The following is a 21760-nucleotide window of genomic DNA, read 5'->3' as shown; positions in this document are numbered from 1 at the left end:
ACTTTTCCCTCTTCTACGCTTCCCTATAGAGAGTAGTGCCATCTTGCTAGGGACTCTGGCTCTCACCCTTAATGTCATTATTGATCCTTCTCTCTCAGCCCATATAACTAGTTGACAAATCTTGTTCCTAACTTCATATGCTTCTTATATGTCTCTTCTTTATTCACCCACTCTAGTTGTGGCCCTCTCCCCTGGCAAGAGTCTCCTAATGCTGTTCCCTCTCTCAGTCCCCTCCCCACTCCAATTTATCCTTCCTAAAAAACATGATTTTCCTAAAAGCAGAGGTCTATGTTCACTCACCTTCTCAATAAATTCCCATGGTTCCCTGTCCCCACAGGATCAATATAAGGAGTTCTGAGTTTGGTATGCACAGCTTTGTAATATGCCCCTCCCAAAGTCTGCAGCATTCTTACATTTTAGCTACATTAACCTTGTGATTCCTCACATACTTCTCTTTCATTTTTGGAGTCTTTGCATTGGGTGTTGCCCATGTGTGGAATGTGTTCACAATTCCATGTTTTAAGCTTTAGTTTCTCTAGATTACATTACATCCTAGCTCAAATCTAAATTTCTGCAAAAGGCTTTTTGATCTTCCCAGAAACAAGTGCCTTCTTTTTTGAGATTGCTTTCCAGCTACTCTGGAAGTAGCTGTTGAAGGTACCTATATTTACACGTTATCTGTAATATTGAGGACCTTGTTTTTGCCTGTCTTTATAATCCCATTGTGTATCACAATAGCTGATCCATTAAACAAAAAAAAAATTAATAATTTAAGAAAATTTTTATACATGCTTATTGATCGACCCTTCTGTGAACTACACAGTCAATGCAAAAATGACAACAATAGTTTAAAGGCAGAGTGCCCTAGTATCCTTGCTGAGCAATATCTGGCATTTACAGTCATATCATAGAGTTGAAATATTTTAAGAGCCTTGATGAACCCCATCACCCTCATCTCTTTCCCACCAGCATGCTCCTAGCTTAGCCTCTTGGATCCCCCAGCCAGTTTGTTCCTTCAGCTCATCCCAGTCTGATTCTTTCTCCAAGTTACTGTACATCTAAGCAAAGGGAATGAAGTGTTCCTTCCTCAATACTTGTTCAGAAATAATCAGTGTTTTATTTTTGTGTTTTTAAACTGGCAATAACTACAGCAATACCTACAGGAGGATTAAAATAACAAAGAAAGGGAAGAGTTAAAAAGTTACATAGAAGTTACATATACAGTATCCCAAAAGTCTTAGTGCACTTGTAATCTATTTAAGTTTAAAACTACACTAGACCAACATCTCATACCCCATACCAAAATAATGTGAAAATGGGCACATGATTTGGGCATAAAGGATGATACCATAAACAAATTAAGAGAGTAAGGGATAATTTACTTATCAGATCTTTGGAGAAGGGAGGAATTTATGACCAAAGAAGAATTAGAGAGCATTATGAAAGACAAAATAGACAAATTTGATTACATTAAATTAAAAAAGATTTTACACAAACAAAACAACAGAAACAAGATTGAAAGGAAGTACAAAGCTGGGGAAAAATCTTTATAGCCAGTGTTTCTGATAAAGGTCTGATTTCTAAAATATATAAAGAACTGTGTCAATTTATAAGAATACAAGTCATTCCCTATTTGATAAATGGTCAAAGGATATGAACAGACAATTTTCAGATGATGAAATTAAAGCCATCTATGATCATATGAAAAAAATGCTCTAAATCACTTGATTAGAGAAATGCAAATTAACACAACTCTGAGATACCACCTCATAGCTCTCAAGTTAGCTAAGATGATAGAAAAAGATAACGATAAATGTTGGAGGGATGTGGGTAAACTGGGACACTGATGCATTGTTGGTGGAGTTGTTTTGTTTTTGGCTGAGGCAAGTGGGATCAAGTGACTTGCCCAGGGTCACACAGCTAGGAAGTGTTAAATGTCTGAGACCAGATTTGAACTCAAGTCTTCTTGACTTCAGGGCTGGTGCTCTATCCACAGCACCTCCTAGCTACCCCAATCCCAATAGACTTTGAACAGAAAATGTCATCTGCATACAGAAAAAGAACAATGGAGATTGAAGTAAATCAACACAGACTATGTTCACTTCTTTTTTGTTTTTTTTCCTCTTCCGTGTTTTTCCCCTTTTGCTCTGTTTTTTTCTCACCCAACATGATTCATAAAGCAATGTGTATTAAAAAATAAATAAACTAAGTGGAAGGAAAAAAAAATCTGTTAATTTGAATTGAAAAGAAAATAATCTATTAGGACAACAAAAAAATTTACCATCATATTCACAGAATGTGATAAGCCTAGAAAATTATCTGTCTTTTGACAACATAACTAACAAAAGGAACAGTTTAAGAACCCTGCAACACAAATTACTCTGGCTTCTGTTACTGTTTAGATAATAGACATTTTAAAAAGGATTAGCATTATGTACATTAAAGATGACATAATAGAAATTGATTTTGCTAAACTACAATACAGAATTTTTGTGGACAACATTTTTCTGAAATAATTTCTGTTACAAATTCATAATCAACATATTCTTTTAATGACTGAATAGCAGATATTCTCCTAATATGAAACTTAGGATGTCATACAGTGATTTGCTTATTCTGTGGTGTGTAACCCTTTATTCTGGAAAATGGTATGTTCTTATTTTTTCTGATCTTCCTTCAGTTCCAATATGAATCTTCCTAGCATTGTATCATTTGTGAATCTCTTTTTCCAGTTGCAAGCTATATAGTTTTGCTCATAATCTTTTCATGACCATTTCTTAATTTTTTGAGATCTCTCTTGTTGGCATTCAGTAACAATACCTAAATAATGTCATGAGAATCAGAGTTTTAACAGAAAGCCTTCTTCATATTTTATGATCCTTTTTTCCTTCTCTTCCTTTTTCTGTTAGAAGATGGACTATTAGAACAGCACTGTCAGTAGTGTTTACATGCTGACCCCCAACTTCACTAGCACACAGTTTCAATTCATAAATCTTTAGGACTGATTACCAAGTTAATTGCAATAGTCTGGGGCAGTACTGCTACAGTCATTGTGCCGGGATGCATATAGCTTTGTTTTTCAGTTTTCAGCACTTGTACTCCATACACACCTCCTTCAAACTTCTTGGGAAGATTTTAAAAAGTTCAGTCTCTTGAAGGACATTGCTGATAATGAGACTGGACTAACTTTCTTGTTTAAGACCCCACCCTGCTTTGGGTGGGGCATACATACTTTGAATAGCTGGTCCAAGGCTAGGTGTGGTCGGGGTCAAAGCTTCTTAAACTGTGGGTTGCAATCCCATATGAGGTCACAAAACTGAATGTAGAGGTCATGAAAAATTTGGCAATAGTAAAAGTTTTCAAATAGTCCATGAATATTTAATTCTTTATGTAAAAATAAACATATGCATCCATCTCATCACTATAAAAATTTGCTTTTGTCTTTAATAATTCTTTATTTTAAAATAAATTCTCTACAATTTAATATCAGTACCCGGGATTGTGTAAAAAAATTTTGAGGTGGAAAGGGGTTGGGAGTGGAAAAAGTTTAAGAAGTCCTTGTCAAGGTATAGAGATAGTTTTTTGGTGTTGTGATATTACTCTCAGTCCTTCATTTTAAAATAGCCCACCTCCCATTGTGTTATCGAATCAGAGTTGATTGCCATCCCTCAGAAACACCTACTCTTCCACTGTGAGCCTGTTGCCATAGTTGTCTGAGAGAGATAGCCAAATGGCCATCCTTCTATTAACATATTGACCTTATTAATAAAATGATTAAACAACCTAGAAATTATATTTCTAGAGCCTTTTTAATTGTCATATGTCTCTTCATCTCTTTTCTCTGTGCTTATGCAGTGATGACCATGATTGGAATGCACTCTGTCTTCCCTTTGCCTTATAGAAATCCTTTCTTTCTTTTTATTAAAGACTCAATTCAAAACCCACTTTCTGTAGGAGGCTTTTCCTAGGCTTTCAAACTCTTAGCATCTTCTCCTTTTATAAAGACTTCCCAAAGACTCTATATCTATCTTGAATGTACTAATGCTATTTGTTTTAGATTGTGAGTTTGAAGACAAGCACTGGTTTTGCTTTTTTTTTGTATCTCCACTACTTAGCACAGTGTCTGAAACATAGAAAGTGCTTAATTAATTCTTGTTGATTGATTTTCTAAATATTATTTCCATGAGTTTCAGACCATTCTCCAGAGACTTAGAGATGATTCCCCTAATTGTCCTGGATGTTTCATTCCAAACCCCTTTAAGTCATCCCTTTGAATTGACTTCCTAGGGAGAAATATCCTTTCTTATCAAGTTTCCAGATTTCTTTTCCTGAGCTTGGAGCACTCTTATACTGTCTCCTTCACTCTTCTGATTCCTTCATGGCTATTTTCCCTGAACATTCTTACAAATTTGTGACTTGTTCCTTTCTGACCTGGGAGTCTTTCTTGAAGTGAATTCATTTGTTGTTGTTCACTCACATCTGACTTTTCATGACTCCATTTAGAGTTTTCTTTTCATTTCTTTTTTAAAAAAAAATGTTCTGGGGCAGTCAGGTAGCACAGTGGATAGAGTACCAGCCCTGAAATCAGGAGAACCTGAGTCCAAATTTGATATCAGATACTTAACACTTCCTACCTGTGTGACCCTGGGCAAGTCACTTAACCCCCAATTGCCTTAGGGAAAAAATTCTTTTTAATTATTTTTATAGAATTTTCTTGGCAGAGATATAGGAATGGTTTGCCATTTCCTTTTTCAGCTCATTTTACAGTTGAGGAAACTGACGCAAATAGGGTTGAATCACTTGCCTAGAGTCACATGGCTAATAAGTGTCTGAGGTCTTATTTAAACTCAGAAAGAGTTTAACTTCAGGCTTGGCACTCTGTCCCCTGTATCACCTGACTACTCAGTAAATTCAGTAGCCAGTTATCATGACTATCTCGACTCATGACTATCATGACCTCTTAAAGGATGCTTGACTTAAACCTTTGTTCTTTATAGGTATCTGACTCTATCATGGCATCATTGCTTTTGCTGGAAGGAAACTCAGAGACCATTTAACCCAATATTTTCATTTTACAATTATGGAAAATGGAATCTAGGAAAATTAAATGACTTGTCCAAAGTTTCATGGGTAGTAATTAAGAGAAGCAGGATTTAATCATGAATCCTTTGGTTCTAGAATGTGGGCTCTTGACATCAGGGATTGGCTTTTTTTTTTTTTTTTTTTTTTTTCTATTTTTGTCTGCAGAATTTAGCACACACAGGTTTACAAGAGTAGCATTCTCCTCCCTCCTCAGTAAGTGTGAGAGGGTCAGAATACCACAATCTGAAAGGACCATGATGTGTGACCTACTAAAACCCACTCATCTTTCAGATGCTGTAACTGATCTTTAACCTAAATCTTTCCAACCTACCTGCCGTTCTACAGGTGAAACTACAGTTCTGACTCATGTGGGAGTACTGGCATGTTAATGTAAGCAAAACCAGAGTGAGAAATACGTTACATCTAATTTACCTAATAATTAACATGATCTTCCAAGAAGAGATGGTTTTCTTTTGTAATTAATCAATTAATGAGAGAGAGCGAGAGAAAGAACGATTGACAGCTCTCCTTGATTTTTCCACAACTTCTAAGACACCCATTAGTCATTTTAATGTTGTTTTTATCCAGATGGATACATATGAAGAAATTATTACACTTAGCTAGAAGTAGCAGTTCATTGTAGTGAGGTAGTACTTTAAGGTTGATGGATATTTCTGTAAACCTAGAGAAATGCTCATATCTAATATTTATCACAAATTGGTGAATTTATCATGATTTTGGAGACAGAATTAAACACCATGGTTAAGGGTAATTGTTTGAGAAAAGAAGGCAAAGTTTGCAAATGACATCAAAGCAAGGCATAGATGTTGGAGAAGGCTCACCACTAGCAATAAAAAAATACTTTAAGATTAGGGTTCTTAAACTGGAGTCACTGGATAGATTTTTTTTTTAAAAAATCCTTAAATTTAGATGGAAAAAGAAAACTCATATCTTTGTTTTTATGAATCTCTCAAACTTAGCATTTCCTTCAATGATGAATTTAGACAATGAATAATACTCTACAAAATGGTTTATAGGCTACACCAGACTACCAAAGTGATCCAAAATATACATAAAAAGACTGAGGGTATATCATCTAAAGCAAATAAAACATTCGATCCTTTCTTTCTTTCTTTTTTGCTTTTTTAAAAAATGGCATTTCATTCCCCCGCCCCAATACGTCAAGACAATATTTAGCATTGATTTTTATAATATTTTGAATTCCGAATTTTACTTCCTCTCTTTTTCCACTGATCCCCCCAAGATGGTAATCATATAGGTTCTATATATGCCATCATGAAAAGCATATTTCCATATTAATCATAGCTGTGAAAAAATAAATAGATCAAAAAGGAAAAAAACCATGAAAAAGAATTAGAAAAATGGAAAAAAAATGCTTCGATCTGTATTTGGAGTTCATCAGTTCTTTATCTGGATGTGAATAACATTTTTTTTTCATGAGTCCTTTGTTCTTGGATGATTTGCTGAGAAGAGCTGAAACATTCGTAGTTAATTATTATACAACATTGCTGATAATGCTTATAATTTTTTCTGATTCTGCTCATTTTACTTTGCATTATTTCATACAAATTTTTCTAGATTTTTCTGTAATCTACTTGTTCATCATTTCTTCTTGCATTCATTATATTCATATGCCATAGCTTGTTTAGCCATTCCCCAAATGATGGGCTTTCCCTTAATTTCCAATATTTTGCCACCACAAAAAGAACTGCTATGAATATTTTTGCATGGGTAGGTTTTGTTCCCTTTTTTTATGATCTCTTTGGGTCACAGACTTAGTAGTGGTCATCTGGATTCAAGGGTATGCACAGTTTGGCTGCCTTTGGAGCACAATTCCAAATTGCTCTTCAGAATGGTTGGACCAGTTCACAACTCCATTAGTGTCCCAATTTTCTGACATTTTCTCCAGGAATTATCACTTTCCTTTTTAGTCACATTATCCAATCTGAGAGATATGAGGTAATACTTCAGAGTTACTTTAATTTGCAATTCTGTGATCAAAAGTGATTGAGACCATTTTTTCATGGTTTGATTTCATCTAAAAACTGAAACTGCTTGTTCATATGCTTTGACCATTTATTGATTGGGGAATGACTTGTTTAAATTTGATTCAGTTCTTATATTTGAGAAATGAGGCCTTTATCAGAGATACTTGCTGTAAAGATTGTTTCCCAGTTTTCTGCTTTCCTTCTAATCTTGGTTGCATTGGCTTTGTGCAAAAGCTTTTTAATCTGACATTATCAAGTTATCTATTTTACACTTCATAATGCTCTCTATCTCTCATTTGGTCAGGAATCTGTAACTTAATTTTTCTTTAAAGAATTTGGATGTTATATCACTTGGCGCTTACATGTTTAGTATTGATATTGCTTCATTGTCTATGGTGCCTTTTTAGCAAGATATGGTTTCCTTCCTTGTCTCTTTTAATTAGGTCAATTTTTGCTTTTGCTTTGTCTAAGATCAGGATTGCTACCCTTGCCTTTTTTTTTTTTTTTAAACTTCAGCTGAAGAATAATAGATTCTGCTCCAGCCCTTTACTTTTACTCTCTGTGTGTCTCTTTCCTTCAAATATGCTTCTTGTAAACAATATATTGTAGGATTCTCATTTTTAATTCACTCTGCTATCTGCCTCCATTTTATGAGAGTTCATTCCATTTACCTTCATATTTATAATAAGTAACTATGTGTTTCCCTCCCTCCTATTTTTCTTCACTTGTTCTCTCTCTTCTTTCACCATTTTCCTCCTTGCTTCTCCCCAGTTTGCCCTCTTTTTGTCATTTCTGCCTCCTCCATTTATTCAATCTCCCCTTCTGGTTTCCTGTTAGGTAAGAAAGATTTCTACATTCAAGTAATTGTATATTAATATACACAATTAATATAAACAATATACAATATTAATATATACAATATACAAATTGTATTCCCTTTTTGAGTCAGTACTGATAAGACTAAAGTTCAAGTAATGCCCATTGCCCACCCTCTCATCTTTCCCTCTACTGTAATTACTAGGTTTTATACATCTCTTCATGTAAAATAATTTACCCCATTCTACCTCTCCTTTCTTTCTGTACCCAGTATACTCCTCTTTCTCATCCCTTATTTTTTTTTAAAAAAATTTCATTCCCTCAGATTTATCTTATACCTGTACCTTCTATGTATATTTCTTCTAGCTGTGCTATTAGTGGTACAATTTTCAGGAACTATAAGTACCATTATCCCATATAGGAATGTAAACAGTTCAGCTTCATCAGATCCGTTGTTTCCTTTTTCCTTTTTTACCTTTTAAGGCTTCTCTTGAGTCTTGATATTGGAGATCTAAGTTTTTGTTCAGTTCAAGTCTTCTCCATATGAAAGCTTGAAATCCTTATATTTTATTTAATGACCATTTTTCACCCTTAAAATATTATGCTTAATTTTTCTGGGCAGGTGATTTTTGGTTGTAGTTTTAGCTTCTTTGCCTTCTGGAATATCATGTTCCTCTGATCCTTTAATGTTGCAGCTGCTAAGTCCTGTGTAATCCTGATTATGGCTCAATATTTAAAGTGTTTCTTTCTGGCCACTTTCAGTATATTTTCCTTGATCTGATAGTAGCATAATTTGGCTATAATGTTCCTTGGAGTTTTTATATGGAATCTCTTTTCTGAGGTGATTGGGAAATTCGTTCAGTACCTATTTTGACCTATGATTCTAGGATATCAGGGAAGTTTTCCTTAATTAATTGAAAGATACTATATGGGTCTTCCTTTTGATCATGGCTTTTTAGGTCGTCCATTGATTCTGACATTGTTTCTCCTAGATCTATTTTCCAGGTCAGTTATTTTCCAGTCAGTTATTTCCCCATGAGGTATTTTACATTTTCTTCTATTATTTCATTCTTTTGAATTGTTTGATTAATTCTTTTTTTCCCCCCTAAGGCAATTGGGGTTAAGTGACTTGGCCAGGGTCACACAGCTAGAAATTATTAAGTGTCTGAGATCTGATTTGAACTCAGGTCTTCCTGACTTCAGGGATGGTACTCTACCCACTAACACCACTTAGCTGCCCTAATTAATTCTTGATATCTCATATAATCCTTAGCTTTCATTTGCCCGATTCTAATTTTTAAGGTGTTTTTACTCAGCTTTTATACTTCTTTATATCTGGCCAATTGAACTTTTAAAGGAATTGTTTTCTTTAGTAGATTTTTGTACTAATTCTACTTTTTAAGCAGTTGTTTTCTTTTTTCATGCTCTTTTTTATTCATAATTCTTTTGTGCCTTCTCATTTCTTTTCCATTTTTTTTTCTTCTCCCACTCTTACGTGATTTTAAGCTTTTCCATAAGTTCTTTCTGGACCTGATATGACTTCCTATTTTTCTTTGGGGTTGTGCCCATAGGTATTTTGACATTATTTTCCTCTTCTGAGTTTGTATCATGGTCTTCCCTGTCACTATAATAATTTTTTAAGTTCAGATTCTTTTCCCCCCTCCTTTTTTTTTTTTTTTTTGCTCATCTTTTTGGCTTTTTTTACCCTTTCTTTTAAATTTGAGTCATGCTTCCATAGTGGAAGAAGCACTGTCTCAGGTTCTTGTGCCAGTTGCTATAGGTCCTGGCTGTTTACCTGGTGCTGGGCTGTTGTCCTGATTTCCACAGGGGATCTTTATGTTTGGTTAATGGGGTTGGGGATGACTGGCATTGCTGGAGCCCATAGGAGTCTGTTAGCTTACCTGCTGCTGAGCCTGGGTCCTAGTGGTGGTGTCTGTGGGGTGTTCTTTGTTTTCCTGGAGCACATTGAAGCAAATGGAGCTTTGGCTATTGGAAAATGCCTGTTTGTCCAAGGCTATGCTGAAGCAGTGAAGGTCTGGCCCCTGAAGGCTAGGCTACTCTGACGTCTGGCTGCTGACTACCTGTTTCTCTAGGGCGACTCTGAAGCATGTGGTGGTTATCAGAGTTGGAGTCTGCCCATTCCTTTAGTTGTGTGAAGGTACATGGGGGTCCTGCATGTTGCCATTTGCCTGTTCCACTGCACTGGAATTCAAGCTCCTCCTGCTAAGGAGGGTTTGCTTTCAGCTCACTGGTATTCTTCCTACCCTGAACTAAGTTTCCCTTTTTACCCAAATGAGACAGACCTTTTTTGGTGATCTTCTAAGTTTCTTGGGCTAAAAGATTGTTTTACCCTTTCTTTTTACTAGTTCTGCTCTTCTAGGATTTGTTTTGGGACATTATTTTATGGCTGCTTGGAGGTGACTATGGGAGAGTTACACTAACTATCTGATTTTTAAAAAATTTTTATTATAGCTTTTTATATACAAAACATATGCATGGGTATTTTTCAACCCTTGCAAAAACTTCTGTTTCAACTTTTTCCCTCCTTCCCTCCACCCTCTCCCCTAGATGGCAGGTAGTCCTATACATGTTAAATATATTAAAGTATATATTAAGTACAATATATGCTTACATATTTATACAGTTATCTTGTTGTACAAGAAAGATCGGATTTAGAAAGAAGGTAAAAATAACCTGAGAAGAAAAAACAAAAATGCAAGCAAACAACAACAGAAAGAGTGGAAATATTATCAATTATTTGATCTTAAAGCCTTATCCACTGAATCCCTAAATTGGCTGTGAAATCATGCTCTATTCTACATTCTAAGTCTTTCTTTTCTTTTTTCTTTTCTTTCTGACTTGCTGGGGTTTCTAGCAGACTGAGAAACCATGGGTCAAGAGAAAAGATCCATGAATCAGGGAAAGAAGACAGCAATATGTCTTCTTCTCTTTCCAGAGATTTTGTCCTAAGCGCCTTTCTGTCTCCTTTTCCCCATGGATTTCAAGACTTCAGGAGAATAAGACAGTCCCTCCTCCTCATATGCATAAATGTTGGGCATCCTTGATGCAAAACACCAGCTACTGTTCAAAAATTGAAATGCAGATGTTATGTTCCCTGAAGGTTTCTGAGGTCTAATTCAGTCCTGTTCAACAAACCTTTTGCTTAATCTTTATGTACACCCACATAATATAGTGGAAAGAATACTGAACTTAAAATCTAACACCCTGAGTTTAAATTCCAAGTCCACTAATAGAATAAACTGTAGGACCTTAAACAAGTCCCTTAATGGTTGCTAGGCCTCCATTCCCTTATCTATAATTAAGGGGATAAAACTAGATGATTGTTAAGGTTCCTTCTAAATCCTTCTTAGCCTCTTTCTTCTTCTCTCCTTACTTCTCTCCCCCTTGCTTTCTAAAAATAATTCCTGGCACATTTCTGTGATAAACAGGTACACTGTATTCTTCCACATAAAAACACAGGAACACAGTGAAATGTTTGGCCAGGTTACTTTATGTCAACAAAGATAGACTCATAAAAGCTTTTTTATGGCCTATTATAGTACAGTAGAAGCTTACTAATTTGTACTAATGATAGGGAAATCCTTTGCAGATTGTCAGATTTTGCAAATTAGTGGGAATACCAGCCATCACAATCAGGATCTTTACTGTTTCTCTTTTTCTAAGTATGGTTGAGTATTGTAAGATCACAGATATGCTAGATTGGAGAGTGCTACAGAGATCTTGTAGTAAGGTGACTGATTTGCCCAACTATGGCATATATAAAACTACATGGGGTATGCATAAATATTTTCTGATATGTTTATTAATAGAGGAAGATCTTAGAATAGTAGGAAAGAAGCCAGCCTTAATATCAGGAAGACCTGGATTCAATTCTTGCTAATTGAATAACCATAGGCAAATTAAGCAGCTTCTCAGTACCCCAGGCATCAGTTTAAGATGGCAAATTGCAAATGATTTGGGAATCCCCCATAATAATAAAATCATAGCTCCATCTGGACCAAAGCAAAATAAGTTCAACTTTTCCTGTTTGCTAACTACGTTTACTGAACTGAATTGCATTTTACCTTTCTTTACCTTTTTTTTTTTTTTTTTTTTTTTTTTTTGCATTTTATTGAATTTGATTTTATATTAAGAACATTATTCTTTGGTTTTTGGAGGGAAAATTCCAACCCATTTCTCCCCTGTAGATCTGTTTTTTATATGATTTTTTGGTGTGTGATAGCATTTCAGAATATAGTGGAAATATCACTGGGGCTGAGAGTCCTCAGACCTAAGTTTCAGTTTTGATTCTGTATAATTTGGAATGTTACTTGACTTCTCTAGATCTCAATTTCCTTATCTGTAACAAAAAGATGTTGGATTAAATGATCTCTAGCTAAGTCCTTTCTTGCTCAAGCATTTAAAAAATTTTGATTCCTAGAATGGTGGTGTCACAATTTGCTGAGGGAAAATGACATCACTGATGATTTGGGCTTTTGCATTTTTACATTTAGAAACTTTTTCTGTGGCTGAACAAACTGTGATAAGTAGGTATTGATATGAAAAAAAAGTTACTAACCCCCCCCCCCCAAAAAAAAAGTCTCAAAGTGGTTTTTATTTTGTAGACACATAGATAATGTTTACTGAAAATCAGCTCTGTGGGCTAGTCACATGTGGAAAGCAGCGGGACCCCAGAATAACTACTGTACTGCAAACTGGAGGAGGGTAGTGAGCAGTGTGGGCAGGAATGCTTCAGAGACACACAGAATCAGAGTGTAGAAGTTCTGTGGCCTTCAGCCAGCAAAGAAAGTTGCACTGTAACAGTGAGAGATGAGGTGACTTAGTTCGAACCAAAACATTATGCTCCGTGTTAGGACAGTGGCAGGACATCAAAGACAAAGAATTCATCTTTGGAGACCAGCCCAGTAACAGATGAAACAGGCAGCCACTATTGAGGAGATATCTCAACGTTTGAGACCGTTCATTTATTCAAGCACACTTGGCATCCAAGGGTTGATTCAGCTTTATGGAATTGTAGAAATCTTTAGATTTGCCCAACTTTACAGAAAAATTAAACATCAAATTGAACCAACTAGACCCAATCTATCTCTATTTATTGTGGATAGAGTGCCTGAAATGGAGTCAGAAAAAATTCATCTTCTGGAGTTAAAAATTTAGTCTCAGACTCTTAGTAAAGTTGTGAGCCTGGGCAAATCATTCAGCCCTGTTTACCTCAGTTTCCTCTAAAGTATCTTTGCCAAGAAAACGCCAGATGGGGTCAGGAAAAGTTGGACAGTACTGAAAAGCAATTCTACAACACAAAGGGGGAGAATTTGAGATGTAGAATAAGGACTAATTAGAATATATAATGTATAATGTTGTACATAACATCATGATATGTCAAAAATGTAAAAGTCTCAAGTTAAAGCGTCAAAAGGAAGTAAACTTTCAGTCTTACAAAGAAAGTAAGAATTAAATATTTACTGGGGCCATGCTTCAACTGCTTCAAAATATCCCTGATTTTATCAGCATGAGTTCTTTCTATACTAATACTTAGTATAACTCCTTACTAAATGGCCTTAATAAGTTGCTATGATCAAAAGTTATCTTCATTTGATGGCAAACTTTCTGATGGCTTTTGTTAATTGAAACTTTTTGTTTTCAAAACATATGCACAGATAATTTTTCAACAGTACCCCTTGCAAAACGTTGTGTTCCAATTTTTCTCTCCCTTCTCCCATTCCTTACCCTAGATGGCAAGTAATCCAATGCATGTTAAACATGGTAGAAATATATGTTCAATACAATCTATGCATACATATTTATACAATTATCTTGCTGCACAAGAAAAATCAAATCAAACAGGAAAAAAATGAGAAAGAAAATAAAATGCAAGCAAACACAACAAAAAGTGAAAATGCTTGTAAACAATACTCATTTCCCACAGTTCTTTCTCTGGGTGTAGATGGCTCTCTTCATCACAAGATCGTTGGAGCTGGCCTGAATCATCTCATTGTTGAAAAGAGCTATGCCCATCTCATGATTTTCTAAACTCTTTTTTAAAGTCTTGAATCTTGTTAGAACTTGAAAAGTTTCTCTTATGCATTGATATAGTCATATTTTAGAAGGGAAACAATTGATTCTGACTGCGACATTTTGTGAACCATTATTTGTTCTTTTCCTTTTTTGTCCTTTTCTCTCCTTCCAGATGTAGTATTCAAGGAAAAAGAAGTAATGGTTTCATTTTTAATATTTTCTTCCTCAAAGGTCTCTCTTTTTGCCTATTGAAATATGTAGGACCCTTTTTACTTGAATGGGAGAGGCAGGTACTTAATTGAACCTAGGTTGGAAAAGTTATGTAAAAATTATAATAAAAGGAATACTCTGCTTTTCAAAAAAATATTTATAGTCATGTTTTGCCCTACATCCTCTGCCACATAAAGCTAATATGTCACATATATATTATGCATACACTTTTAATGCTTAATTAACCTTTGTTGAATTATTTTGAATTTTGTCAAGAATTTTAGGTATCATGCAACTTTAAAAAAACAAAGTTTTCAGTAACCAAATTATTTTAAAAAGTTGACTTCCCAGGACCCTGATGATATCAGTCAGGGTGATAAGCTGAGTTTTCTGAAATAGTTAAAACTTTTCATTTTAGCTTTTTTTGAATATATTTTTTTAAAGTTTTAACTGAACATGCATATTTTAATACTTCTGTATTAATACTTGCCTTTTTTTTTTTTGCTGCCTCTGAATTGCCTAGACCAGGGATGCTTTGCAGAGGAGATTTAGTGAAGTAAATTGTGAGTTTTTGCTACAAAAATGGTTTGTCTCCTATCCTTGAGTTTGTGATGGGAAAAAGGAGAGTGGTTGAAGCTGGGATCACTTAACAAGATAAAAAGGGAAGCTCTCTGCATTTACTTCTCTTCTACCCATGAGAACTTCTGATTAAGAGACAAACAACTTGGGACTACATAGAGGTTCCCAAAATCTTGGTTTGGTTTTAAGAGATGAGCAGAAAAATATGGTCTGATGCTTCTAGAATCTTTCAAGGTTCAGAAGTGTGTGTATTTTGTAAAGGGTGTGGTAAAAGAGAGGAATCATGACAAGGAATCTTCTCTTTATAAAGTAATATATTGATTTCCCCTTTTATTTTATTCTGTGTTCAATAAAGTTCTATACACATACCTCATATATAAATCTATGGATGCTAAGGGAAAAAACCTGGGAGTGTCTACTCTAACGGTATAACAGGCTGAGGTTTGAGTTGATGCACTGAGGTCCCAAGCCCGTGAGGCTAAATATTAATTGGACTATACTCTATTAATATACATGCTTGGATAAAGAATGGCCCCCGCCCACTCTCTGTGCAAGTCCTGATGTGTTGTATAGAAAATGGCGATTTTGGTGAGTAGAGGCAGAGAGACAGGAAGAGAGGCTGGGAGAGATTGGGCCTGGGTTCTATGCTCGTAGCTGCTGGTCGTGCTGCACACATTGCTATTGCCAATTCTCTTCCACCTCCGATCTTTCTTCACTGAGAATAAAGATTGACGATTTTCCCCTAACCTGAATTCCTGACTTTGGCTGATTTTAAAATACACGGTCATCACATTTGGCGCCCAGGCATCTCATTCTAAATATCACCAGGCTGCTCGAGCTTTACGTTTACAATTTGGAATAACAAGAGAGGAAGCTAGGAGCATAGTAAAAACCTGTACGGCTTGCCTTCCTTTCCACGCTCCTACACTGCCTCCAGGGAAGAACCCTTGTGGTATGAGACCCAGTGAAATCTGGCAAATGGATGTGACCCATTATAAATCTTTTGGTCGTCTATCTTTTATCCACGGTGTGGTAGATACCTTTTCGGGATTCACTTTTGCAATGCCAGCAGCAAAAGAGACAGCCCGAGTGGTCACTGAAGTCCTCACACAAGCATTTGCCATTATGGGTGTGCCACAAGCAATAAAAACAGACAATGGTCCTGCTTATACTTCCAAACATTTTGCACACTTTTGTGCACAGTATAAGATTTTACACACCACGGGCATACCTTTTAATCCTCAAGGACAGGCAATAGTGGAGAGGAGAAACAAAGATATTAAGATGCTTCTCCAAAAACAAAAGAAAGGGGGAGCCACAGGTAACCCTAGAGAACTTCTAAATCTAACCCTTTATACTATCAACTTCTTGATTTTTGACAAAGATGCACTGGCTCTGGCAGACAGGTTTTATAACCCACTGGAAGGTCAGTGTCCAGTGTGAGCAGCTCCACTATCTTTAGATAATCGCTAGGTGATGTGGAGAGCCCCAGAAAGTGGTGAATGGAAAGGACCAGATAGGCTAACTGCTTGGGGGAGAGGGTTTGCGTGTATCTCTACAGGTGGAGAAGGAATCAGATGGGTGCCAACGAGCCATATTCGCCTTGTCCATCGCAGAGAGACGGAGCAGACCCTTGAAACAAAGGAGAAGACCCAAGAAATATCGGGTGGTTCTGTTGCTGATTGTGCTCACCATTGAAAGAGCGTGGCAGTTATGGCATTTGACTCATGGACATCAAAGATTGTTGGACTTCAAAACCCTCAGGAATCATTGGATTCTCTGAGACATGACAAGATTGTTGCAGGACTTGAAAACCCTCAGGAATCATTGGATTCTCTGAGACATAGGACTTGAAAACCCTCAGGAATCATTGGATTCTCTGAGAAATGATAAGACTGTTACAACACTTCAAAATCTGCTGGAATCATTGGATTCCCTAACACATAAAAGGACTTTTGCAGGACTTCAAAAACTCAGGAGGATCATTGGATTCCCTGACATGTGAAGCAATGGACAATAGATTGGTTTTGGATTATCTCTTGGCTGCTGAAGAAGGTGTATGTGTGACTGTTGTTTACATACCCTCCTTCTAGGACTTCTGGTGATTTTTTACAACACCATGTTGATTTATATTGTTTGCTATTCCGCTACTTATGTGTACAATTCATGTTTGTTACACCACATCGATCCTGCACTGACTGAGGGGAGAGTCATCCCTAATAGCCTCTGCGTTATTGCTATGTGCTTGTGTAATACCTCCCATGTTGATGGGTTTGTGCATTATAAGACCCTTCAGCCCAGAAACCTGCTAGCAACCCCCACTTCCCTTTGGTGCTTTTCATCTCCCTTCCTGAGATGTCAGGGAGGGTGGGATCATCTCCTTTTTAGTGGTTTCACCTCCCTTCTTGAGAAGTCAGGGGGGTCGTGATCACCTCCTTTTTGGTGCTTTCACCTCCTCTCCTGAGAAGTCAGGGAAGGTGTGATCACCTCCCCTTGGGGGCTCTGACCTCCCTGAGGAGTCAGGGATGGCATGACCACCTGTGTTCTAAAACAAAAGAAAGTGGGAGATGTAATGGGCTGAGGCTTGAGTTGATGCACTAAGGTCCCAAGCACATGAGGCTAAATAGTAATTGGACTATACTGTATCAATATACATGCTTGGATAAAGAATGGCCCCTGCCCACTCTCTGTGCAAGTCCTGATGTGTTGTATAGGAAATGACGATTTTGGTGGGTGGAGGCAGAGAGACAGGAAGAAAGGCTGGAAGAGATTGGGCCTGGGTGCTATTCTGGTGGTGCTGGTCTCATGGCTTCTGGTCTAGCTAGCTTCTTGACTCAGCTGCACACATTGCTATTGATGATTCTCTCCCACCTCAAATCTTTCTTCACTGAGAATAAAGATTGACAATTTTTCCCTAACCTGAATTCCTGACTCCGGCTGATTTTAAAATACATGGTCATCACATAACAGGATGGGGGAAAAGCCAACAGCAAATTTAATATTTTGTAAATATTTCTTCTTGTAGACTAAACAAGACAATAAGAGGTGAAAAGTCACTTCTTATTTGAATGCCAAAGTGGTATGTACCACAATAGTCAGGGAAGTGTTCAGATAATTACAATCCTGAGAGCTCAAGGATACTGGAGCTCATTAAGTGTTATCTAGTCCACACTGGGACACTGAGGACCAGGCAAGGTTTATGGTAGTAAATGTTTGATATCCAGCTGTCAAAAAAACATCCATATATTGTTGGCTTGTTTTTTTTTTCTTTCTCATTTTTCCCCCCTTTTTGATCTGATTTTTCTTGTGCAGAATAATTGTGGAAATATGTATAGAAGAATGGCACATGTTTAATATATATTGTATTACTTGCTGGGGTGGGAGAAAAAAATTTGGAACACAAGATTTTGCGAGGGTAAGTGATGAAAACTATCTTTGCATATATTTTGAAAATAAAAAGCTATTATTAAGAAAAATTCACATTATATACTTTTAAAATTAATCTGCATTAACATTTTCTACATTACTTTCTTGTCTAGACAACTAACAAAATAATAATCAAGCCCTGATTTGTGGCATTTGACAACTACTGAGGCATAAATGTTCTCACTGAACATTTAACGATCAGCTAAGCCAGATCAAATGGGGTGAAGCTCTGGTGAAAAACTTTTTTTTACCTATATGATAGCACATTAACATCAAATTTCCAAGCAAACACACAATGCACTTTCCCCCCCTGAAAGTTATAATCTTAAATAATTGCTTAGGGCATTAAATGGTAAGGTGATTTGCCTAGAGCCACATAACCAGTATATTTTGAAGGTGAGACTTGCACACAGGTCTTTTTGCCTTTGTGGCCACCTATCCACTACATCAGATTGTAACTTTAATATATGATGGGTCTATACATGTGCAAAAATGTCTGTAGCAGCCTTTTTTGTAGTGTCAAGTAACTGGAAATTGAATGGATGCCCATCATTTGGGGAATGGCTGAATAAATTGTGGTATATGAATGTAATAAAATATTATTCTATTGTTCTATAAAATACAATCAGCAGAATGATTTCAGAAAGACCTGGAAAGTTACATGAACTGAAGTGAGTAGAACAAGAGAACATTGTACATAGCAATAACAAGATTATGTGATGATCAGTTCTGATGGAAGTGGCTCTTTTTAACAATGAAGTGATTCAGGCCAATTCTAATGATCTTGTGATGAAGGAAGACATCTACACCCAGAGAGAGGGCTGTGGGAACTGAGTGTGGATCACAATATAGCATTTTCATTTCTTTTCTTGTAGTTTGCTTGCATTTTGTTTTCTTTCTCATTTTTTCCCTTTTTGATTTGATTTTTCTTGGGCAGCAAGATAAATGTGGGAATATGTGTAGAAGAATTGCACATGTTTAACATATATTGATTGGAATGCTTGCTATCTAGGGGAGGAGGTAGGAGAAGGGAGGGAGAAAATTTGGAACACATACTTGGTTTTGCAAGTATGAATATTGTAAACTATCTCTGTATATATTTTAATTTGAAAAAGATTGTTTAAAAAATAAAAATAAAATACATTTATAAAAGGGGAAATGATCCAGTTAAGATTGACAAGGGTTTATATGCAAAAAGAATAAATAACATGGGGTAGAAAATTTAAAAAATATTACCTTACTCTATTAAAAAAATATAATAGGTCTACAATCTCATCAAACAGGAAATTCTTTTGATGCAAGTTTCGCCCATGGGAGTCTTCTTATCTCAAGCTACTCTTGTTCTAGTCCTATCTTTCTATAGAAGGAAAAGAAAGGTGACAGCTAGATGGTACAATGGAAAGAACATAGATCCTCTAAGGATAGACCAGAATTCAAATCTACTTTCAGACACTTAGTAATTAATTTTTGGCTAAGTCCCTTAACTTTTGTTTGCATCAGTTTCTACAACCATCAAATAACATCATTTATATAATAATATATAATTATCTATATAATAATATTATCTATCAATATTGTGAAGATCAAATAAATAATATTTGTAAAAAGACTTAGTACAGTGCCTAGCATATAATAGATGTTATATAAATGCTTTTTTTCCCTCTATCTCTCCCTAAAGGGAGAACTGACATCCATAATATAGATATATTGACACAAATTACTGCAGATATACTGCAGATATATATATTGCTGCAGTATCCAGAAATAGTGAAGCTTAACAATATGACATATTGTTATATGAATATATGAACATATGAAATAAATTTTCACATGTGATAGATATGGTATACAATTTGCTTAAAATTTTTGATAAATGTTTCCTATTAATTACATTGTTTAAAGGCTTATGGTTAATAAAAGACAGAAAAGGATCCACATGTACAAAATTATTTATAGCAGCATTTTAGTAGTAGCAAGGGACTGGCAATTGAGAGGATCCTCATCAGTTGGAGAATGGCTGAATAAGTTATGATATATGAATGTAATGAAATATTATTGTTTTATATGGAATGACGAGTAGGCTGATTTCAGAAAAGGCTGAAAAAACTTACATGAACTGATGCTGAGTGAGCAAAACCAAGAAGAGAATATTGTATAGAATAACTGTTGTGTTTCTGTTATGTTGTTGATCAACTGTGATGGACTTGGCTGTTTTCAACAATGTGATGATTCAAAGCAATTCCAATAGATTTGGGATGGAAAATGCCATCTGCATCCAGTGAGAGAACTATAGAGACTGAAGATGAATTGAAGCATAGTATTCTCACCTTTTGTTTTTTTTTTTCCTTTCTTGTGTTTTTTTTCTCTTTTGGTCTGATTTTTATTGTGCAACATGGCAGAATTGGAAATATGTTTATAAGGATTACACATTTAACCTCTATCAGATTGTTTGCTATCTTGGGGAGGGGGAAAGTAAAGAAGAGATGGGGGGGGGGGAAATTACAATTACAAAAATGAATGTTAAAAAATATTTTATATGTATTTGGAAAAATAAAATACTATTGAAGAAAAAATAAAGGCTTATAATTAATTCAATTCATACTCAACAATTTTCCAGTGTTTTTGAACTTCCATATTTTTAATTCAAAAAATGTGTTGTAGGTTTGTTTTGTTATGTACAAACCAGAAACTTCATTAGTGTAAGGCACCCCCAGTGAGTAAATACTCTCTGTCAATGCAGCTCAGTAACTATTCTACAATCAATAACGTTAAAAGGTTGTCTGGGATATTGAGATGTAGTGTTGTGTCTCCCTGACTTGGAATCTTCTGACCCATTTATTATACTGTGAAGAGTGTGTGTGTATGTGTGTTTAAATCAGTATGTCTGAGCTTTTCTTGTGCAGTGAAGTGGATGGAGAACCAGGTCTGAAGGCAGGAAGCCTGAAGTCATTTTTCAGTTTTTTTTTTTGTTTTTTTTTTTTCATATAAGGTGTCACACAGCTAGTATCTGAGGCTAGAATTTTACTGGGGGATATAAATCTTTCTGACACCAGATCTGAGACTCTGCCATTTTGCTGTCCCTGCCTAGAACATAGTAAATATAATAAATGTTTTTTGGATTGGATTCTTGGACCTGTGGCTCTCTTGTCTGTTTGGGGTTTTTGCTTAGATTTGTACTGCTCCTTCAATTCTTGCTGTTTTCCTGCTTCAGGAACTTGGGACCTCCCACCTTGCTCTGCCCTTCAGGATGTGGTCTCTTAATTTCTCTTAGCTTACCTGGCTCCTGTCTTCCATTATAGCCTCTTACATGATCATGAAAAAAAAAAAAAAAAAAAAAAAAAACAAGCAATGGTTAGTCACTAAACTCTAACATACATTTTTACTCTTCTAGCCTTTATTACCACAAATAGTCTCAAAAATCATCCACACTCACACTTACATGCACTGTCATACCCCCTTCTACACATCCCCCCTATACACAAACACACCTCACAGCTAGGAGCCATTTGTTTCACTGTCTATGAAAGAAAAAGAAAATTTGGGCCCATAGGTAAAGGACTTCTAACCTTGCATTTCACAGAATCCATGGATAAGATTATTCA

General features: G+C 35.9%; 1 pseudogene; it reads right to left on the bottom strand.

Annotated features, from left to right (window-relative positions):
- Positions 1–2469: 2469 nt before the first annotated feature.
- Positions 2470–4954, bottom strand: LOC100914977 (annotated as a pseudogene).
- Between the last annotated feature and the right edge of the window lie 16806 nt (positions 4955–21760).

The sequence above is a fragment of the Sarcophilus harrisii genome, chromosome 3 (assembly GCF_902635505.1).
Source record: "Sarcophilus harrisii chromosome 3, mSarHar1.11, whole genome shotgun sequence".
NCBI classification, from domain to species: domain Eukaryota; kingdom Metazoa; phylum Chordata; class Mammalia; order Dasyuromorphia; family Dasyuridae; genus Sarcophilus; species Sarcophilus harrisii.
This window is presented reverse-complemented; position numbering and strand designations above follow the sequence as displayed.